This window comes from Eleginops maclovinus, chromosome 8 (assembly GCF_036324505.1).
Source record: "Eleginops maclovinus isolate JMC-PN-2008 ecotype Puerto Natales chromosome 8, JC_Emac_rtc_rv5, whole genome shotgun sequence".
NCBI classification, from domain to species: domain Eukaryota; kingdom Metazoa; phylum Chordata; class Actinopteri; order Perciformes; family Eleginopidae; genus Eleginops; species Eleginops maclovinus.
The window spans coordinates 7,519,768-7,537,595 of record NC_086356.1 but is presented as its reverse complement, the minus strand read 5'-3'; the positions used below and the strand labels follow the sequence as shown (position 1 = coordinate 7,537,595).

Here is a 17,828-nt window from a genome sequence, read left to right as displayed (position 1 = left end):
CATGCATTAATGTATACAGAGATGCCAGAGTGAGGGAAAACTCTATAGGATATTCCTCAGTAGTGCCAATGAGGTGAATTTCTCAAGCTACTATACTCCAAGTTTTTTTTTGGAGTATGCAGTTTCTGCTCAGTTTTCTTGAAAAAAATATGAGCGAGAAATACGTTATATTCTACCACTGAATACAATTGTTCTAATTTGTTTCTGTGTGTGTGCAAACCACATTATTCTTATGGAGAGAGATTGTATTTGAAAAGGTTTCCCATTCTTTTGCATCAATATCAACACTTTGCTGCACTGATTCAAACGATGGGACAAGACATGTTTCATTTTACCAACAAGGGCCTGTTTGCCATCATGTCAGTGTTAATCTGCAATGTTAAAAAATAAATTCCACTGGTTTCAATTAGGGCATCAAAATGTGCAGTGTCATCCGAAAAATGCCACGCCGTGATCCATACTGCGTTAGGTAATTGCTTCAGCAAACATCAGCAATACATAATCAATACCGCTCATTCGTCCTAGTGAGTTGCTTATTACACCAGCTCATGTGCATTTTTCCTTCATCCAGCAGATGACACCAGGCAAAGAATGCTAATATTGACACAGAGCTGAAGCCATCATCCCCTGTGACGCTAACCTCATGCTGACGTTAGCTCCATGCCAATCGCTTTCATGTCACTATCTATTAGAAAAAGGAGACCGCTCTCTATACGACCAGAATGCTAATATTGGCACTGGCACTCACATATGGTGACCAAAATAGCAGTGTACTGTACCCCTACAGTATGTGGGAAGAGAACACATCGGTCTGAGAAATTCTCTTGCCTAATCTCACCTTTGCACAAAGAATTATTATACTTTGATATGAAGGTTGCATAACAATTAAACTGTGTAAAACGAGGTTTAGAAAGGTTTTTGCACAGGGATTAAAATACCCATTAATGTAGGAATGTTTGGTTATTTGCAGTCCACAGCGTTGATCACTTGAACTCACTTTACTCCTTACTGCAATACATTAGGCCTGCATCTGGTTATAGACTGTTAAACAAAAGTTTTTTAACTTAACAAAAATTAAAAATAGATTGCACGTAATTTTTCAAACCAGATATACAGGGTAAGATAAAGTCAAAATGATTACATTTCCAGATGTATATAATGTAATTATCATCATTTCATAGAATTCAGGACTTAAATGTTGAGACGTGTTTTATGCTATCAGAACTGGGATTCATGTGAATGGCAAATTGAAAGACATAAAGGACAGATTGCTTGACATGACAGACATATTCAATTTAAAAATATTCTATTAAGAGGAAGGGGAAAATGGCCTGGACAGTGCTTAGCTTGAAATGTCCAAGCATATAGAATGCCAAATACCAGGAAAATGGAACATATCACGATTTAAAGAAACCCTATTGTGCTCATTTTAGGTTCATATTTGTAGTTTGTGCTTCTACTGTGACATGTTTTCAAGCTTTGTTCAAAAAGGTCTTTATTTTTCTCATACTGTCTGTGCTGCAGCACCTCTTTTCACCCTTTGCCTGAAACCAGAGCCCAGTGTGCTCCGATTGGTTAGCTGGAAGGCTGTCGTGATTGGAGGTGCACTCTTGTGTAAGAAAACAGGGCCAGCAAACATTTACTTATTGCTTTCTTTCCATAATGGGACGATGTTTAATCAAACGGATTGTCATTGACAGTAAGCACTATCCATCAGCTAAAACCAACACAGCTGTCTTGAGATTGTGGACCCATACCCAGAAATATTTAATTGGTGTGTAAAATACTAGACTGAGTTAAACCGCACTTCAAGTTTAAGAGACTTATTAAAAAAGGCTTAAGACGTATGCTGTACCAGGGAAAAGATGGATGTCTTTTGCTGTAGAACTTGTATTAATGCAAGTCAAACCAAACCATGCCAAAGGCTAAACAGAAAACCAAATGGTAAGGCTGGCTGTGGGAGCTGTGTAGCACAACATTCATTGCCATGAGCCAATTGGTTTATTTTCAACCCCCAAACTTGACCGAATCCTCGCCACATGTTTTTTTATAGAAGCAAAATAACACTGCACACTATGCACTGGAGAGTATCTGCATCTCTGCCTTTGAATGAGGGGAAGCAATGACAATTTTCTACCCCAATTTATCATCATTACTGAATTATTTTAACTCAAAATAGATGCAAACCTGAGCGTGGTAAGCACAGAATACAAACGCAGTCACACGTTATTAGTCCCAATCAATAGATTTGCCAGGTTTGAGCATGCCCCCCCCCCGCCCCCCCACTGCAATATTGGGTTTCCTCCACCATCTAAGGCACCTGTGTAAATTACTCCAAGCTCCAAATCTAGTCTGTCAGGAACACGTTTAACAGAAAATAAATAGATTTTTGTCCCCCAAACGTGCTCCTGGAAACAGCCGAACACTGAGGTGAACAACAGGAAGGAGCTTTTGGGCGATAAGCTGCATGTAAGCTGGGAAAGCTGCTAAATTGCTTTATTGTAATGAGGCAAATGTAGGTGTAGCATTCCACCTGAACATGACATAAAACACATCCAACAACTAAACACGAGTCAAACTGTAATTTAGAGTCATACCTCATCAAAATGCTTTTGCAGCCATTTAAATGTGCTATCCAGGATAATCGCTACGGCAAAGAAAAACACTATATTAAAGTAATTAACTTAGGTCTGGGTCACAGTAAGTGATATAAAATCACAATACTAACAATAATGGGAAGAATCATTTGCATTTTATTTTAGATATTGTTTATTTAGGAACATATACCCCAAAATTGCATAGGTGGCATGGCAAGCTGATAGGGAAATCAATCAATGTCAGGGTTTTGCAGGATGTTGGACCCAAAAGCATAAAAAAAAGAGCCAAGAACCAATAGCTGATGAAAAAAAAGGGAACCAGGCAGTGTAAATCAAAACAAAGAAAAGCTGAACGAGTACAGAGCACAGGGATGTTACAAGAGCATGGACACACGCAGGACCTCAGGGAAACCAGACAGGAACATAAACGAAGATCAGACAAGCAGGCCTAAACACACACAAGACTAAAATCACAAAGAAAAGACACAGCTGGAGAGGGCATGCAATAACAAAAAAGGCATCATGTGAACAGAATCATACAATCACATTCAAAGTAAAGCATGGAACCTGATGGTAAATGGACTTGTACTTATCTAGCGCTTTATCCAGTCTTTTCATACTATATGTCATTCACCCCATTTGTACAGAGCAGTACACTTTATGCTCTCATATACACCGTTGGCCATCGGGAGCAAATCGGAGGATGAAACCCTCTTTATTTGTCACATACATGCACATGGGGGATTCGAGGTGTCCAGTGCCTTGCTCAAGGGCACTACTGCAGGGCCTTGGAGGTGAACTGGGACCTCTCCAAGTAGCAGTCCACTTTCCATATTTCAAGTCTGTTCGGGGCTTGAACCGGCGACCCTACGATTCCCAGTCCAAGCCCCTACTGACTGAGCCACTGCTGGACCAATTAGGTTAGGTATCTTGCCCAAGGATACATCCACATGTTGACTGCTAGGGCTGGGATCGAATCCACAACCTTCTGGTTGAAAGACGACCGCACTACCTCGCAGCCAGAGTCGCCCCTGATGGGGATCAGGTGGGGATGTTAAGTAGGAGTGGAGTCATACTGGAATCAAATGATTAATTGCACAAAATTATGTCAAGCATGATAATAAAGAAGAGTGACTGCTAAAGTGTCATTCAGCAGGTTAAACAGAGAGGAATGTTTTGGTTCAGCTGCTCTTCATAAACCCTTTAAGTCAATGATTTTTTGAAAAGAGCATACAGGTAACAATCCAGTGAAGACACTGTCGGATGAGTCACCCCTCACTGGGTTGTCTGCACAGTTAAGGAGTCTCTAACAAAACAGGTCATAGAGATTCTATACAATGGTTGAATGCACAAAGGATTCAGAATGTAAACAGTTTCAATAACACTTTGTTTAAGCAAACCACAGAAAAACTACATTGTCCCTTGATAGACTGGAAATTGTCAAACAGCAGCAATAGAATAACCAATTTCTTATTCCTTTTCCCCAACGTCACCGTGTTTCCATTACTTTTTTTCCCCTCCCAGTTTGATTTTCCAATATAATAGTTGTTGGAAGATAATTTACCTCACGCGAATGGAGAAAAGCTTTTGGAGTGTCCCTGAATGCATCTCATGCGCATCTCTGCCCAATTAAAAAAAGAAACCCAAAAAGCATGTACATGAGTCTTAGTGAAACAATATTATTTCAAACAAATAGAAAAAGCCAGCAACAAACCAAGCCGCTACAGTTAATGCCTACAGTATGAAGTAAACATCAGCAGCTCTCAATGAGGAGTGCACCTTTGTGAAATGTTTATTCCAACAGTATTCCCTGGGTGAGAGGTAAATGTGACAGGGTGGTGTTTTAAAAATTGTATTTATAATAAATTAGATGTTTAATAAGCAGTGCCGATAACGCCTCATGAGGGTTTACACCCCAGGAAATAGACACACAAAGGAAATGCTTTACATTTGACCAAAACACTTAATTTCACAAGTTAATCAGGACTAATCGAAGATAACGTTGTTGGTTAAAACAACAAACAAGAAATATTCAGGCAAAATTATCAGTGGCGCCAAATTCAAAATCTATGCAAGAAAAGCCACTTAATTGGGTGGCTACTTTACCTGAAACTAGGTGTCTACCAAATACTCACCAGGTCAGCAGGTCACTCACTCGTGCTCCCCAAGGTTCAACTGGGATCCCCCAAAAGATTCCAGTCGGTTTAAACACTTTAATCTGTGGTTAAATACAAAGCAATACAACTATGAACTGAAAGCTAAAGGCTAAAAGGCAAAGAACTAAATGCAAAACAAGTATACACAATCAAACTAAGTAATAATTTGTGTTATGACATTGTTATAAGACAAATGCGAAACAAGCTAAACTAAACAAAACATACTAAAATAGTAAAAGCAAAAACAAAGTCAACTAACACAGCAGCAGGTGAAGCTACAAACAAAAAGTTAACATGTAGGTTAAACATGGCTAACCATGCGGCATACAAACATTTCAGGTTTTCGGCCTACTCACCACAGGAAGAGGTTTTGGTGGGAAGCAGGAAAAACTGTAAGCAAGCAGAAAGTGAGCATAACATACTAGCAGAAACTGAGACCAATTCATCCAGATTTTAAAATAGACAGCCTACCTGTACCACCAACCATGACAGAGCCAAAGCAAGGAGCAATAGGCCAACAGGTGCGTTTTATACACAGCTCTAACGAGGGGAGTGGTTGGGGGAGGAGTCAGGCCTTGAGCTGTGTTCAAGAGCATTACCCACTACATTAACAAATACAACTCTGAATAACAAACATTTTTTCTACGGTGTGGCCAAACAATTCTATAGTGACTGGGATAGTTTCCCTCAATGAAATGTGCATGAGGGTCAGTTAATGGTGAATAGAGCATGGAAAGGAAGTAAAACCATTTTTTAGGGCCATTTTAAATAAGTTATTTAATAATCTGTATTTGTGTGCATGTCTGTGTGCCTTTACACAGCTGGGTGACTTTAGACGGGATGCCGTATCATCTTTTTGACCGTGTTGTTTTTGTGATAGTTTTGAGACGGAGACATACCTTTTATTTTACATTAAAACAAGAACGTCTATGTTCGTTTGTAGGCCGGATCACCCAATAAACCTGATTATTCAACTTGACGATCTCGGCATATGTTTTTGGGAACAAAGAGAGGCGCGTCATGAATCCCGACATCCTGAAAGTGGCTTTTTAATTTTAAAAGAAAAGGACTAAAACGCTACGACACCCATCTGTAGTTTTCTGTTTTCTCAGACCTAGAAGACTACACATTTTTATTCAAGACTGGTGAAGACCTGCGGGGATATCAACATAGTAACGTGTATTGTGAGATGTATTTTTGACATCATTACAGGGATTTGATGTAATACTTCCAGCTACAAATGCAAACAATAACTTGACACATTTCTCATTTGAGATGTTTGGTACTGTTTACTGCTGTCGTCTCTCCTTCAGACAATCCATATACACACATGGAATGCAAAACAATTCAAGAGCTGAATGAAGAGCACTTTTTCAAAGTGCCTCAGATTTGCAATCTGTTAGACAATGAAAAAAAATCAGGTGACACAAAAGCTTTTTTTTTTTTTTAAATGACATCGTTTGCTTGCACTGTCATCAGCCCATATATCACAGAGGTTGTCATGGGGACACCTTGCCTGTCCCTCTCTTCGACCTAAGACTCTCTTTAAACTCCAATTACTCTCCTTCTACCCCCTAGACCACATTTATCATTCCAGATCTCTCATTCCCCATGGGAAATGGCTGATCCCAACCACAATTCTCAATGGTAAAAGGAAAGGTACATGATCACAACTGGGGATGGTGTTAGCTGTATCTTGGGCTAGTGCAATGCACCACAGTGGGAAAAATGGAGTAGTAGAATCTAGAAAGTTTGGTGATGCTTATCCAGTGGCACAATGCAAATCGAAGAAAAAGGTTTGTCACAAAGGCAGTCATCAACTCAATTAATTCTGCTCCAAGATATTTTGTTCCGGTTACTTGCAAAGGTCACAGCCATATACCGTACACCTCTCTAAGATCCACAAACACACTTTAACAATCATCTTTTTCCACTTGTGTTTGCTACATTTTCAAAAAGCTAGGATCATGTTTATATGTCGCATCTTACTCAATTTGAAAATGTATTTTGGATATTAAAAAAATACAACGTGAAAAAATACACCACATCCATAATTTCTCCATTCCAGTGGTCTTCAAATGCAGCTGGTTGAGTTATTAGTGAATCAACACTGGGTATTGGTGCAATGTTTTTTTTTTCTTCCATGAAGAGACAGACAAACAGCCCCTGAGCCTGTGCGACCAAAGCAAACAGTGGATTAGTCCGCCATAACCTCACCTTCACCTAACTGTAATTCTCCATGTGAAGAGAAGCAGACGATTTATAAATGGTTTAACATGTCTACAGCGCACATAAAAGGAGACAGGAAGCACTTCAGCTGTCTAATGCCACACCATAATAATGATGTACTGCACTTAATGTACCCAGTTATGCAAATGGGAATAAATTAATAGGAATGTCAAGTCGTCCTCTCACAGTCCATATCATGAAACAATTAGAGGGGAAACTTTTTGGTTTGAACCACTGTCATTACAAATAATATTTATAATTATGTAAAAGTACTTTCTGGAATCTAATCAGGTCACTTACTCTTTCCGATGAGCCTGTGGTGTCAGACTGTATCTCAACTTCTTGTTTAGATATGAATATCTATTTCAGTAATGATGCAGTTTCTGGGCAGGGAATATTCAACACAACGCCAGTAAGCAGGTCAGAGTGTGCAGTGTTCACTGAACAAAAGCCACAGTATCAGCCTGTCCCCCTGTGAAATCAGATAAATAATCCAATAATACTTTGGACCTTCTTATTTCCAAGAGGCGCTGGAGTCAGCATTTAGTTCATTCCTCAAACTTTTCTCTATTTTCTGTTTGGTAGAGGCAGGGGATTACTGGCTCGGCAGGGGGCCCCCCCGTTGCCGAGGTATTACACTACAAGCTGCCCTGAAATGATCTGCCACTCTCATACTGATACTTTTTTTTTGAATCCCCGTTTCCCATGTCTGTGTGTCACTCTATGTCTCGGCCCATCTTTGAAATTTATTTTCTACTACCCATTACAATCTTACCCTGCATACACTCCTCTCGTCATAAACCTCCCCTTCACAATTTAAAGCTCACTTTTTGTGAGGCTCTTTCCCCTATTGGTTTACCCGTCAATTTAGGACGTAGCAGATAACGAGAATAAGGAAGGAGGAGAAGGAAGGAGGGTTCGTTTTCTGTCTTCACTCTGTCAATCCTTGATTGCACCACAGTGTCTTTTTCACAAATGGAGTCATCACAAACTTACAGGGACTTAATGAGACAGCAATTAACCACCAGCTAGAGGTGTGTATGCAGGTGTATGTCAGGGAAAGCTGATTTAAATAGTGTGTATCTAATTTGTGCCCACATGCACATTTATAACAGTCTGCAGTGTTTCTTGTCTGTGACAGTTTGGTTAAAATGTGAGGATGTGTGTGTGATCATTTTAAACTCCTACTGATGGTCCTCATCCATCATTTCAACAGTTTGAATTACGCAGACACTTTGGCAGCGTAATCCATTACAGATTTCACATCTTGTTATTCCTTATAAATGATTATGTGCTAATTTCAAAGAACGTCAGAATGATCATAGAGAAATGAAAGGGCAATTTGGGATAAATGTCACATTATCTTTTTATGTCACTGCCCAGTGCGCTCAAGCTAAATGTGATCAGTGACGTTTTTGTAATGAGAAGCCACATTTAATGTATATTTAAACATATTTGGGGAAACTGATGAACAAAACAGAATGTAAGACTACATTTATCCCCACAGGCAATCATATACTAGTGTCACAGATGAATACACCCCTGTTAATGACACGTTAATTACTTCAATTGTTCAGGAGACTGTGAAATATTGGTTTAAGTAAGAACAGTAAATGCAGAGTAATCTCCGTGAAAGCAAGATGCACTTAGTGAGTCATCATACTTGTATTTCCAAGATAGGAACTCCAATTTAAGCACCAAATATCAAACTTGTTTTACTCTTTTACAGAATGATCCCCATCATGTCCATCAGGTGTGTGTGCAATGGTCTTGCAATGGTGTGAAAATGTTCTTGTGTTTTTTGTATAACCTTATGTTGTGTTAAATTACCTTACCCTAACCCTAATGAATGAATTTAAAAACAAAAAGACCTGATTGGGTTAACCCATGATCCTATAACCCTAACCATAACCTGCGATGTATGAAACGTATATATACAGTAGCTTCATGAAAACATTCGTGACCTCTTCTTCAGGAGGCAAGGTTTTAGTCTTGATTGTCTGTCAGCAGTTTTAACTATTGGCCACTGTTGATAGGGTGTAACATGGGCCAAAGAAGAACCTGCTACATTTTGCAGCAGATCCATTTCACAAAGCTGATACACATGTTCAATTCCTCTTTATTATAAGTGTCCAATACAAGGCGTAATTCATGTGGTGATAGAATAATTCTCAACTGGGAAAAGAAAAGATATTAGCCTTCAGATGATACGCAATTTGCTGTTTCCTCACAGCGAGGTTGCCGGACTTGCGATGAAAACAGCTTGTTTAGTTTTATTTCCATGGTTACTTCAGCTACTAGCTTGAGCCACTACATGCAGCTGTCATCCGCTTGGCGACATTTACGAGCAGTGCGCGACGCCGAGGTCAGCACTTGCCCCTATGGTGGCAACGCTCTCTCCATAGAAACACATTGTCAGCGCAGAGCCTTTTTACAGCTCGTCATGTGGAGAAAGCTTTAGCAAATAGAACATTTCTCCTTTGCTCATGAACAACCCAAAAATAGAAGAACAACTTTCCAACTCTGGAACCATTCGAGGAGCACGTGAGTTCACGATTGGCCTCAGTGAAGGCCTGCGCTCTCCAAGTGTTGTTATAGTCCGCTGGGCATTATTGTGGGTGTATTAGTGTGGGTGGACTGTGTCCAATCTTTACTGACCTTAATGATGGTACGAATCATCCTCTGTTTTGAATAGTCTTCCCTCTGACCTTCGCTTGACATAGCTCGCCTTTCTGCCTCTCAATGTGATTGAATGATGTCCTACTGTGAGCGTAGTATACCCAGTGTAACTTTAAAAATACATTTACATGTACACGATTTCTTTCTCCCTCTTCTGTGTATCTCTTTCCCTTCCAATTTCTCTCTGTCACACTCCCTCTTCTATTCATTTGCTTTCGAAGCCTGTTGATCCATAACATAAAAGACAACCCTCTGAGAGCTCTGGCAGTAATGAAAATGTTTCGATAAGCTTCCAGCTCTTTTCTCTCGGTGGAACTGTATTTTGCTTTCAGTTCTGAGCTAAATGAACCTTGGTGGGTCCTTGATGTGGCATCAAGTGGTTTTTAGTTTAGATTTCTTAATATGCAGGCGTGGAACCAATCACTCTTTATAATTTGCAGTCAGCCGTCACCTCTCGCTCCATGTGAATCTGCTTCTACTTAGTGAAAAACAGTTTTGGATAATTATCATTTTGCCTATTCATATTCAATAGCTGGTTTGACAGTGAAAACAATAGTGGCAGAAAAGGTATACTTTAGAAACTCCTTCACAAATAAAAACTGAACTTGCATTTCTACTCTTTTTCTGATCTAAATGAGTTGCATGACTTACGCTTACACCAAAAACCAATTTAGGAAAAAAGGCTTTAAATCACCAGTTCATCCACAACTTGATTTGAACATTTGAGTGTTGGATTACCCATTATTGAGGAAAATGAGTGTTGTTCAAAATTAGGGCATGCTAAATGGCTTAGTGGGTTTATAGTGTGGATGTGGCTGGTGAGTCAATGCTCTCAATTAACCAGGAACGATTAATTTACCAAGTCAATGTAGAGATTCACCATTTCAAATACTAGGAATTGCTTCTTTAGCGCAATGCTTTATATAGACTGTTCTGAAGTGACCTATTTGTGTAAATATGGTTGGGTTTGCCAAGCTGAGGTCAAAGGAATTATGCTGATATTTGTACACTATGATCCACATTTGTGTCTCTTTCATCAACCTTTGACTGTTTGTTGAGATAATACCATGTATATTTATACGTATTCATCATTTTGCATTTTGCAATGTAAACAAGACATTGCCTATCTAACTTTTAGACTCTGACCTTTAAGTGTTCCTTGTTAGGGACCTTAATTATGTGTATTTGTCCGATGTTAGGGCCTTTTTATGCCTCTGTTTGACTCTCTGTCCAAGATATTATGAAGTTTCTTTCTACCGTCTTTTATCCCCTCACCCTTATTTCTCTCTGCCACTGGGAAAGAACAGTGGGAGCCCCTGTTTTGTGAAGTGAGACACTGGTGAAACTCCAGCTTCTTTATACAAGACTTTAACACAAAGACGGTTACACACACCACTTTGTCGGAGAACCATTCAATCTCTGTCAACCATTGCCTTTGACAAAAAAAGACATGAAATGAAACAGAAGGCATCTTCCAAAACACAAAGAAACAGAAAAGTGTGGGACAGAAAATGAGGAAATGAAGGTGAATTATGTTATTGTGAGTTGGAATTGCTCTACAGTGACTGGAAGAAGGAATTAAACAGAAATTTAGCTTTTTTTCTGCTCCGCCTCATGCGAGTACAGCCAGTAGGTTTTGGCTGTAGCCTCTCATTCAATGCAAATAGGGTTCCACCATACTGCCTGGTACTGTACGGCTGCAATATATCTGGTGAGGCTGGCTTGTCATGATAATGTCACACTTTTTCTTATTTTCAATTGCTTTTTTATTCATTTAATGATACATATGCTGCTCTGTCAGTTCTTTCTGTTCTTCTACCCTTTCATCCATCTGTCTGCCTATTTACCATTTTCAGTTTTTTGTGTGCTGAGCTCTTTTCTTTTCTCACTGCTCGCGCTGATACTCTCCATTATCCAGCTGAGCCTGATCCAGATGAAATCAGGTCTTGACTTATTTTATTGCGGATGCTTTTGGCCAAAGCATCTTTGAATACATTTGAACATTGATTGGCCCATAAGGACTTGAACCCTTAACCTCGGCAGTGTGATGTTCTGATCTCTGAAAATGAGTCAGTGTTGATTAAGATTTTTTGCAGTATAAAGTTATGCATTTAGACCAAACTTTCTTTAATTGTTCTTATAATGCCATCTACCTATTCTAAGTATCACTTTAGAGGGCTCTTACAGAAGTCCCGTTCCCTATCAACATTTTCCAGCTGCTCGTTGGCAACTCCTTTGTGTTCTCAGACCGAAAAAGACAAATAATCTTTCCAGGGTTTTCCAGGTCTAACACACAGCTTCGTACCATCAGGTATGCCACTAGCAGGAGGAGCCTAAAGCCTCCTTATCAGATGCCCAATCCACGTCTGATGGCCCCTTTTATTTCCCCATCTCATTTTTTTGGGCACATATCAAAGCTTTAATCGTAGGTGAGGATTGGAAGGTAGATGGACTTAAAACATCTTGAGCTTTAGGTACCACATCACCAGCTTCACTGCTGACACAAAACTGAAGCAGCAATACATTTTACCCTCACTTGTGGACAAGACCCCGAGATACTCAAACTCATTTGTTTGAGCAGAGAATTTTTACAGACCCCTCAGGGTGCAATCAACCTTTCTCGGGACCCATTGTCACCAAATGCCGTAGTGATGGTTTTCTTACACAATTTTTTTTGTATTAGGTATTTTTTGGGGGCTTTTTGCCTTTAATCGGATAGGACAGTGGAGAGTGACAGGAAAGTGGGAGAGAGAGTCGGGGTGGGATCCGGAAAGGACCACGGGTCGGGAATCGAACCTGGGTCACCGGCGTACGGTGCAGGTGCCTCAGCCAGTCGCGCCACGGCCGAGGCCTTCTTACACTATTTTAATATATGGGCGAAAAGACAATTGCATATAATTGAATGAAACATTAAGAGAAGTAAGGGGAAATTTTCTCTCCAAGGATAACCCCTAATGAAACATTTGTGGTTTACAGAACTTATGTTTAGAACTTTTTTACTATTTTCCAATGGTTAGTCTTTGACGCCTGAAAGTTTGCACCCTTCTTGGGCTTAATGACATAGACAGTATCCATGGACTATTGATTAGCTTAAACACTTTAAACATTTAGTTTCCTAAGAAAAGGACATACACTCGTGCACAGACACATTCACGCACATACACAGTCTCCCCATGTTAAAAGTATCCTTCATCTATATTTCAGCTTCCGCTCCCCTGACAGTACGAATCTCATGCAGAGTCCTTCTGAGAGGTGTCCATACCGAAAGAAGAGTCACACACAAAAGTTCCTTCAAAACTTCATGAAAATATTAAGTATGCATAAACATAATCACTGGAGGTTACTTCAGAATATCTGGTCAATGATTGCAGGCTGACATTAAAGGCAATATGTCAATAGACATGCATTTATATAGGTAGAGTGAAAGTCCAATGTCTATCTCTATTTGTCTTTGTGTGTGTGGACCCTACAATTGAAGGCCAGGAAGTGTGTGGGAGTGTGTTTGTTTGTGTGTGTGTGTGTGTAGTGTGTGTGTGTGTGTGTGTGTGTGTGTGTGTGTGTGTGTGTGTGTGTGTGTGTGTGTGTGTGTGTGTGTGTGTGTGTGTGTGTGTGTGTGTGTGTGTGTGTGTGCGTGTGTGCATTTTTGTGTGTGTGTGTCAGAAATGGTTCTGGGCAAGGCTGGTGAATGTCATCTCATTATACTTGTTTGCTTAGTTTGTTTGAGTACAGGCTGCAGCTGTTAAACTGCATTATGTACTTGAAGACATAATAATGTAAATGGAAACAGACAAAACTAAAACATATTTAATATAGAAATTTAACTGGGAAAAGAACAGTACTATCCTACGATTATGGACCAGTAATGGCCCTATGACTTACTCAACTGTGACCATCCAATCAGGTCTTTCCTATACTTGACCTTGCACATAAAAAATGGATGAAGGGTGGCTGGCGGCTAACTTTACTCTGGCCCAAAGCTGTTTATCAATCTCAGCAGCAGCATTGTGTGTTAGAACCGTTAGCAGGAAAGTTGAAAACATTGGAATAGGCTAACCTAGGTCAACCCAGATTGTAAGCATATTTCTTTATTCTCATTTCATTTGCAGAAGTATTCCCTTCAGACCCCTTAATGGAGTAATTTGATTCCTTTCATCTCATCTTGAAGATACAGACAGATCATTTTGGAGAAAAAAATTCCAGACTGTTTTGCTGATCAGCCCATCCACAAAGGGAATTGTTGAAAGACAGATTGTTCAATGAGTTAAAGGACACGCTGTACCTTCACCTGCAGTGCGCAAACTCTTAACATTCTTAAAGTGTAGACTCAGATAGAGTTTGCTTATGCTTCAATAATATTAAATGTTGCATTGTTTAACATGTTTGCCTTTTTCATTATGGTTTGCTATGAGACAAATGCATTTTACATTGGTCATTAATGAGCATTATTACATTACAACACCAACGATTGATCAATAAAAGTGACCCTAGTACAGTTAGGGTTAGTTACCCAACCTTGACCATAACCCTAATTTGCTGCAGAGAGTAGCAAATAATAATAATCAGTAGACGTATCATGTTTCCAACGCACCTTGTTTTTTACATGTTTGTTTGAGTCATTGTTATCACATTGCTGCTTTAACAATGACACATATATGTGATTCCTTCAGCTTTGTGCAAGTACATCAAAACCAGCCTGAAAGATAAGATGCTACTTCTTTAACTCTGTCACGACAGGAAATAAATCAAGGTTGATGTTTTGGCTTACAGAGAGATCCTATTTGTCCTGACAAAAACTTCCTCATTCAACATACAGCATGTAAATATTGTTTATGTGGTGAAAAATAAAGGGTGGAAATATGAAGTAGTTTAGAACCAGTATTAATCAGGATGCAACAGGGAGTAAGTTTCCTGAAATATTGAAAAATGTTGCTAGAGGCTTGAAAACCATATCTTGCGCAATCATAAATTGTCCTTATTAATCTGACTGGAATTACAATACCAAGCTGAATTATATCACTATCTAATAAAAACTATCATGAAAACTGATAGTGGTTTTTTTCTTTTACGATGTTTGCTGTTAACGAACCACGATATGACCAGAATTGCCATGGTCTTTGACAATGACTATGGGTTAATTTATGGTGGTCATAACTTAGTTTCTATTCAGCGCATGCTTTTGTTGGGGAGTGTTGGGGAGTTTAGTGTAGCTCTTCAAGTTGATGGTGCATTTTATCTGAGCAACCATAAACTGCAGACTGGCTGTGAAAAGTGGCCAGAATAAAGTTACAACACTTCAACAGAGCTATAGAGATGAAGGGTACTATAGGGAGTGGCACTTTAGATGAATAGCCTACTCTATGATTCTTCATCTAATGAGTAGTAGGGACAGAAGGATGAAGCGATAAAACTGGAAAGAGGAAAAAGACTGGTATGAAAAGCTGATAAGCGCGTAATGGAAGGATCAAAGACATGAGTTGAAAGGAAGCAGAGGAGGACTTTATAATGTATCATTGAACGTGATAAATCCACTGAAATCTTAACAGGTTGACCAATTTTAACCTCATATTTAAGCAACTACAAAGCTTTCATTTTAGGACATCAACACACTACAGTGGTAGTGATTACGTTCAGACAAATGTAGAGTTTTAAGGTCATACATCATAATAAATCTTAGGATCAGAATTGTTTCAAGTTCTTAGCTTGCAGACTTAAAAATAACGCGGCGTTTCAACATTTTGTAAAGCTGCGTTTACATTACAAGCAGCAAAGCGGCCGTTCGTTGGTGTTTCCATTGTATTTCTTTGGCTGATCTCCCAACACACTTTTTTTTTACTGCAATGCTCTGCGCCAAATCTCACAGTGAACAAAGAGAAAGTTGTATATCATGTGAATGCAGCTAAAATGAAAATAATCTGCCTATTTTTGTTTGATTTTGAATGGTACTGATCAATGTCTTAAATGTTGCTGATATTTGACCTACAACTGTGTCATGCAATTCAATCAAATGTTAAGTGAACTAACAAATTACACAGATTTCAAATGTGGAGGAAATGCTATTCTCTTTTGACTAACTCACTTATTTTGTCCTAGAGTTACAGTAGTTAACCAATTCAGAGGTTCATGTGACTCACTGTTGTGAATCAGGGCCAGCAGCTATAGGTTCTGTAATTCAAGCACATTGGCTCATTTGATTCTGTGTCACTGCTAAGCCAATTTACCATAGCTGATCCACTTTTACATTTTATTCAAATGAACGACTGTTGCATGAAGCAAACCATCTGTGGATGGCAGCACTTTCATTTAACTCCGGAGCCCAATCTCACTCTACTATTGAGAGCTGCAACAAAATGTTTGTGTTGTTATGATTATTATAAAAAAACTGCTTCAAGGTTCTTCGATGCAGAGCCCTTAACTTTGGGAACATAGTGAGAAACAGATAAGCATGATGTCAAGTGGGTAGAATTCAAACACATATCAAGATGTTTTGCAGGTGTGTATGACTCAACAAGCTTGATTCACCAAGCTCACATGTCCCTAATTGACACTGAAAACACCTGGGGGTGCTGCAGTTGATTGCAGAAGCTTGGAAGAAGTTGATATTATCGCTCCGCCAGAAGGACAGAAGCACCAGTGAAGAAGTAGATTATTCTTGCTTTTGCCACCAAGGAAAATTGATGTATCACAAACAGTCATGGTCCATTTTTACAGTCAGTGATTAAACATATTTTCAAATCCCCCATGTCGGTGAAGTAAAGTTTATCCTGGTGAAACTTCTCTTCCACAAAATCCCTTGGCGCAGAGTGGGTGAATGTCAGCTGTGAAAATGAAGTGCATTGTATCAGTCTGCAAAAAGGAATTGGAATAATTGCCACCATCCCTTCCCACCAAGCCTGCCATCTGTTTCAACCCCTTTGTCTTGGCACAGTGTGCCAGCATATTAAATCCGAAAGACCTTTCTTTTCCCCTCAAGAGGTGTTACCCTGTTTAATAAACCCACAAGTTCCTGTACGGCCCCACAATGCCCCTCTGTGACTGATCTAAAAAGGACTTCTAGATTTTCTATGGTTTATTTCAAATATACCATTACTTTGCCCATATCTAAAGTATGGTGCATGTCTACACCACTACCTATAGCATGTGCACTCTACTATAGAATAAAAACTGATGGTCAGACATTTCTTAAATGGGTTAAACCAATGTATTTACATGTGTAAGTCAGAGCTCTTCATTAGTGTAAAATATTTTTTATCAACCTTTAAATCTATAGTGTTTTGTTGAACCCACAGACACTTGATTCTTGCTTAGATGTTCACTGAATACACTTTTTGACATTTATAGAAAGCCCTCCTTTATGAGAGTGTACATCTCAAGTTTAGAGTATACACACGCTCAGCAAAATCAAACCCAGAACACACAAATTAAGAAAACATAATACTACTTGATCATATATATTTATAGTACGCCATCTTACGCATACCTTTAATTTCTAATGCTGTCCTCATTTGAAGCACATTTAGGGTATAACACACATTTGCTCATCTGAAGATATCCTTTTGGAAAACGTTTAGGTGGAACATTCTCAGAGCTGTCTCTCCCTCTTATCTTGACCTTTGTGACAAAATGTAACAAGTCCAATATTCTCAGACATTGTTCTTGGCACAAAGGTTATTTCAACATCAATTAAGTGATTTGCAATCTCATATCAGACATCTGATCTGACATCACAAAGCAGATGAATTGGACAGCAGTTTCAATTTGGTAATGCTGTTATAACATGCATTTTCTGACACAAAACCTGAAGGGACAAGAAATAGTTTTGGATTGAATCTGCATCAGCTAAAAACACTGCATTTTAAACACTAAAAACAAACAAAACATCTGTAAAAAGTTTGAGTAAAATAACTTGGAATCAAATCATGATTTGGAAGCACAGACTGCATTGAAGATGCTTTCTGTGCACTGCTCAGTCAGCTGCTTTCATTTGAATGTGTCTGGGAGATCAAAGTACGCGTGTGTTTGTGCAAGTGAACTCCTTAGAGCAGTGATAACCTTCTTTTTTCACAACCCAGACAGATTCTAATCCAGTGAGACATGCCACTCCCCATGTCCTTCCTCTGTCTTTCACCGTTTTATCTCTGCCACTTTCCTTTTCCCTTCTCTTCCTCCC

General features: G+C 39.2%; 1 long non-coding RNA gene across 2 annotated transcripts; it reads right to left on the bottom strand.

The window, feature by feature from the left end:
• Window positions 1-3,341: 3,341 nt before the first annotated feature.
• LOC134868934 (uncharacterized) lies at window positions 3,342-5,243 on the bottom strand. Of its 2 annotated transcripts, XR_010166348.1 has the most exons (5): window positions 5,225-5,243; window positions 5,110-5,143; window positions 4,733-4,815; window positions 4,162-4,218; window positions 3,342-3,672 (listed from the first exon to the last, which is right to left on the bottom strand). It is a non-coding gene; the product is annotated as an uncharacterized LOC134868934 (long non-coding RNA). The 2 variants fall into 2 exon arrangements; XR_010166349.1 differs by lacking the exon at window positions 4,162-4,218.
• Between the last annotated feature and the right edge of the window lie 12,585 nt (window positions 5,244-17,828).